This window comes from Venturia canescens, chromosome 2 (assembly GCF_019457755.1).
Source record: "Venturia canescens isolate UGA chromosome 2, ASM1945775v1, whole genome shotgun sequence".
NCBI classification, from domain to species: Eukaryota; Metazoa; Arthropoda; class Insecta; order Hymenoptera; family Ichneumonidae; genus Venturia; species Venturia canescens.
In genome coordinates this window covers 19,895,100-19,901,112 of record NC_057422.1, presented here as the reverse complement: position 1 = coordinate 19,901,112, position 6,013 = coordinate 19,895,100, and positions in this window count along the sequence as shown.

The following is a 6,013-nucleotide window of genomic DNA, read 5'->3' as shown; positions in this document are numbered from 1 at the left end:
ATTTACTCCTTCGTTGCAGTCCGCTCGACGTTCTATTCCCTGTACCACGTAACTCTATACATTCAATTTCCCTCTCTATAACAGAGTCCAGAAAAAATTCTCTCTTAATATTATTATATCGATGTTGGAAGTTTTCATGCGTACAGCTTCGTATTTCATAAACTATTCGTTCGAAAATCGAATGAATTAAGCCGCGCGAGTTTGCCGAAGCGGAATCGTCCAATTTCAAATTAGAGCTAGACACATTTAGTCAAACATTGAATATTCGAAATTAGGTATTTGAATCACGAGTTTTCGTGTTGAATTCGTCTTCCTGCACGAAGCGTTTTTTTTGGGCACATGAAAATTGGTTTTATTGGCCAATTTCGTTGAAACAAAATTTGGGGATCTGAACTTTTTTAGGTTTATGCGTTGTCCAATATAAATTTGGACGGGCGTCAACGACGTGCACTTTTGGAGCGAACGTCGCGGTAAGCGAGAATTAAATATGGGAAATAAACGTGTTTCACTTTACGCGCATTCCTGATCAAATATCTCTTTCAAATTCGTCATCAGTAACGTTTCAATATTTTCATTAAAGCAAAGCTCTTGCGTTCCATCGAACTTTCATCAAGCACTCAATAGATTTATTCCAAATTTTCATTTCATCCACGACACACCAGCAGTGAAATTTCCTCGGAAATATTGATTGAGGATTAATTAAAATGTCGGCTGATGCTAAAATTCCTCAGGAATCAATCACTCGTTTTAAAATACCCGATCGATTATATTTAAACGAGAAGCTGCAGCATTGGATGTTCCCATGTGAAAAAATCCATAAAAACGAGTTACGGATTTATTTTCATCGCAGAGTTTCTTCTGCACGAACATGATAATTCGAACCTCCAAATAAAACGAATATGAAAGAAATTCGTTATCCTGCGAATAATATCTGAATTTTTTTTAAAAAATGTTTCATTCGAGGAGTTGAAAAATTGAATTTTCCTCCCTTTCAAAAGTTAGGCCAGTTTACAGTTTGGCAACGTTGCATACACTTTAAAGAAGAGTTGGGACAAAAAAAGACAAAAAACTGATGAAAGCTCAGTCGAAAACACGGACAGTGACGATCCTAGTCTCAAAAAACTGCACGGGAAACAGATTATTATTAATATAATCTCAGCAAATCTCCTAATAAATCTGAAAAAAATTGACATTATTCAGCAAGCCTTGCTCATGTTGTGAAAAAAATTTCATATTTTTAGCATCATTTTTTACGGAGATATGACTGAATGTGTCTTGACTTCTATAAAATCACATGTCATTTGGCCCAAATTGTTATTGATTTTTCTCAGCAACGACGCTCCTAAACCGTCTGAAAATTTAACTGATTTTTTTTTTACACTTCACTTTATGAGATGCAATCTGTTCAAAAGCGATGAAATTATTTTTTAAGGATGGTGGATCGCGACGATACAATGTTGCCATGCTAAACCATGTTAAAAATATTAAGAGTTTCAAAATGATAAGAATTTAACAAAATTTGCTAAATGTATTCTTTAAAAATATATAAGACAATATACATTTTTTTAGATTTTTCTACCACATAGCTCTCGAGTAATTGAACACTAAAGTTCACGTGTACAAGCATAGAGTTTACATATATATATACAGTTATACATCTCGTGCATAAGAACTTCGATTTAACGCTCAATTATGCGATAACCATGTGGTAAAAAAATTTGAAAAAAATTGTTTGTATACTCGATGCCAAAGAATGTTATCACCAAATTTGATCAAATTCTGATTATTTTGATTTCGTGATCCATCCTCCTTAAGAACGTTCACGCGAATTTAATGGGAATCGAAAATTATATCTTTAAGAATTGAAATTTGAAAATATGCTAGAAATATAGACCGTGCATCTATCCTGGAATTATTATAGGATTTAGCGTCTAGTTGTCGAGAAAACAATTAACGCGAATCACATTTTTTTATCGGTCATCCATTGAAGGGCCAAAAACGTGAATAAGAAGATATAATGTTTTTAGATGTCAATGATGTCTTGAGAAACCTTTGTTACCGGTGAAAATGGCTTGAGAATGGAAAAAGAAAAACACTTATTTGAAGTTAACGAGTAATAATGACATAAACAGTGGAAGGTTTGACAACAGCATGAGTCAGCTGGTCTAAAATATAGATATGCATACTTATTTAAATAGAAAATGGCTCTTGTCACATTTTGCTTGACGATTTTACTACGAAAGTATTTTAAGGAAGTTGAAGCGATATATTTAGGACATCATACGAAAAATACATTAGATTTTATTATTCCAAAATAATGAATTGAAAATTTACGTGAATCTTCTTGAATAGCGCTTAATTATGTGTGAAAAATTTGAAGAGGTTTCACCGCCTAGTAATCGAGATATTCATTGTCGAAAATGACAAGGTTAAACATGGGCTCTTATGGAAGGAGCTTTCAAAAAATTGCAAACTTCAACAATAAATATCTCAATTTCACGACGGTGAATCATCGGCATATCCCGCCAAAAGTTTAATACTGTCTTAAGCTTTCTGTTTTAAAAATTTTTATGTGCAAAGTTAGAAAATAGTTTTAACATAAGATACGCTTCAACCTCCTTAAGATGATGATCAGTCGGTAATCACAACCGTGAGTGCGAGAGAGATAGCTGCAAATTTTGAAAAGGAAATTTTTCCACATCGTTCGTCTGATCGAAAAAATAAAAATGTCATCGGATTTTTGCGATCGTGCTGCGTACGATGACATTTTTATTATTTTAATCGGACGAACGATGTTAAAGAGTTTCAATTTCAAAAATTCGAAGTGAGGTTAGTCGACTGATCCATCATCTTAAGAGTATGGATCAGATGACGCTGAAGTTTCCAACGTTGGAGTCCAACGAAATGATCGAAAAAAACTCTCCAATAATTCCAGTAATTCTCCTATTTTGTTCCCTGGCAAATTTGCGATTCGTAGTTTTTCAAGCTGCACCAACGATTCATGAAATAAAAAATTGGTGAATTACAAACATTTTTTTCGTTCATTTCGTTGGACTCCAACGTTGGAAACTTCAGCGTCGTTGGATCAGTCGACTAACCTCACTTGGAATTTTTTTAATTCAAATTCTCTGACACGGTTTGACCGATTAAAAAAAAGGCTCTGTCGGCCTACGCAGAAGGATGGCAAAAATCGACTGACAGAGCCTTTTTTTAATTAGTCAAACTGTGTCAAATAATTTCGATTTCGAAATTTGCAGCTATCTCTCTCGCACTCACGGACTGATCCATCCTCTTAAAAGGTAAGAGTCGCGCGACTCTATGGTCAAATGACTATCTATTAATCGTCGAAATAAAATAGGTTATTAGAAAGCTTTTCTGTATTGAATAAATCTTAGGCCAATTTAAACTGTATTCGTATAAATTTATATAAGATCATATTTAATAATTTATGATTAGACGACGCTGAAGTTTCCAACGTTGGAGTCCAACGAAATGAACGAAAAAAACGTTTGTAATTGACCAATTTTTTATTTCACGAATCGTTGGTGCAGCTTGAAAAACTACGAATCGCAAATTTGGCAGGGAACAAAATAGGAGAATTACTGGAATTATTGGAGAGTTTTTTTCGATCATTTCGTTGGACTCCAACGTTGGAAACTTCAGCGTCATATGATTAGAAATATCTTATGATTGCTTATTTGACTCGGTTTTTCAATTTATACATATATATATATCGGTTCTCTTCCTCACCTGACAGTCGAGAGATATCCCAGCCTCCACCAAACTCGCCGGCTATCACGAAAAGTATACATATATGTATACTTTTCATTCTTAACGTTGCCAAGTATATGGAGCCACTTCATGGTAGTCGATCTCCGGCCATTTTCTCAGTTTTCATCGAGATTATTTTTAAAATTCTCTTCGAATGAGTCGATGGCCCCATATTTTTATGGTCACATTGGAATCTTTATAATATAATCTATGAGGAGCAATTTTAACATAATAAACTACATCTAATCGATAAGGAAATGAATTCTGCAATCATAGTGTTGGCGGGATGGGTTTCTCATAAGATATGCCGTGTTATATATTTCTATTTTTGATCGTAAATATCTTGATATAATCTTCGGTAACCTATTAAATCCTTCAGCCATATGAAAGTTTATCACGTCAAAATGATATAATTTAAAAATCACGAGTTCGTCTAATATCGATTGTCGCGCGACTCCTACCTTAATAACCGTAATCATTATATTCAAAATTTATCAACTTCATCGAAACACATGATTTTAATAATTGCGAGAATAAATTTTACAAAATAGCAAAGTGGTTTATTTGCTTTTTTGAATCACAAAAGTGATTCAAAAATACCAAAACTTCCTTAAGGAGTTTCGGTACAAAAGTCTAAATATTAAGAAATTGATCAAATTTGGTGATTATGTTCTTCAACATCAAGTACAAGAACACAAATTTTTTCAAAATTTTCTTCTACTTAGTTATCGAGTAATTACGCATTAACGGAGATTTCTTATGCCCGGAATGTATACCTATATATACGAAAACGCCATGCTTATACACGTGAACTTTAGTGATCAATTACTCGATCACTGTGTAGAAGAAAAATCTTAAAAAATTTGTATTGTCAAATTTGGCACTAAAGAATATGTTCATCAAATTTTATAAAATTCTGAACTTTTTGAAATTTTTTATATTTTTAGCATGGTATAGCATGGCAACATTGTATCGCCTGTACCGAAACTCCTTAAATGTAACGTTGAACGGTGCTTTTCCGGGCAAATATTGTATTGGAATTCGCCAATTCGATGAACAGATGTGCTAAGAAAAATGTTTTTTTTCCCCCTCGTATTCAGACGTTCATCGTGGAATTATTTCAATTATCTAGCTCGAGTATCGGGTTAACAGTGTCTGCGACGTATCTCCGGAACGGGACATGTGATACTCCGCACTGGCATCCTCCGCACAGGGTGCATCCGTTTGCTCATTTACTTTATTCGCTTCGCACTCGTTTGCAATCTTTCTGTGTCATTATCAGCATGCGATAAATCTCCTATTTATGTTCTCATGCGTTTTTCTCACACGTTTTTTTTTCTAGGTGGTGATCGAAATCGCTCGGGCTTCGAGAAAAACGAGTGGTGTGAAAAAAATAGGAACGCGTGTGGTCATCGTTTTTTTCGAGGGCTCGAGACGCTGCCCCCTTTTTCTCACTGCTGGCTGGGAGTGGTTTTTTTCCTTCTTGCATCTTTGATTTTCGTTGCACTCGTATTCGAACCATTTCGGCTCTTTTTCCATTTTTTTATAGCATCCCTGCTCGCTCGTCGCGGCTGATTTAAAATTACTCAAAAGCAGTGCCGCCTTCGAATTTTTTCTGACTATTCGTGCATCGATTGAACTGCTCATTCCGAGTGTGTGGGACGAGCTCTTACACTCCGAGTCGGCTCGCATCCATTCTCCTTTGATTTTGTAAATTATTACAAAAATCCCGATAAACTCGAACGAATTCATTCGAGAGAAGCATAATCCGCGTGGAACGTCATTCACTACTTTTGCCATCAAAGCCTCGCGATGTTTAGAAAAAAAAACTCGCCCAGATAGTGTTCTCGACGCGGGGGAAAAATATGCACGAGTCCACCTGTCAAGGAGCGCATTCTTTCGCTTAATCGTTATTTATTTTCAACTCGTTCTCGTCAAAATATTCCATTAAACCTGTCGAAGATAAATAAAAATATCACGAAATCTCCATGTGAAAGATTATTTCTAATGAGCGTCATAACGATTTAACCTCAAAAGTTCTTTGCGCTCGCACAACTTTCTTTTGTGTACCAGCAGGAACGAAAGCCATTTGGATACTGCTGTAACCAAACAGAACGAATAGGAACAGGACTCGTAAGTAAAAGTGAAAACGTGAGGCAACGGCAGCGATAAAAACTAAATAAAAAGATAAAAAATAGTCGAAGCGATAAACAGATGGGCGAGAGTCGACGGACAAAATGTG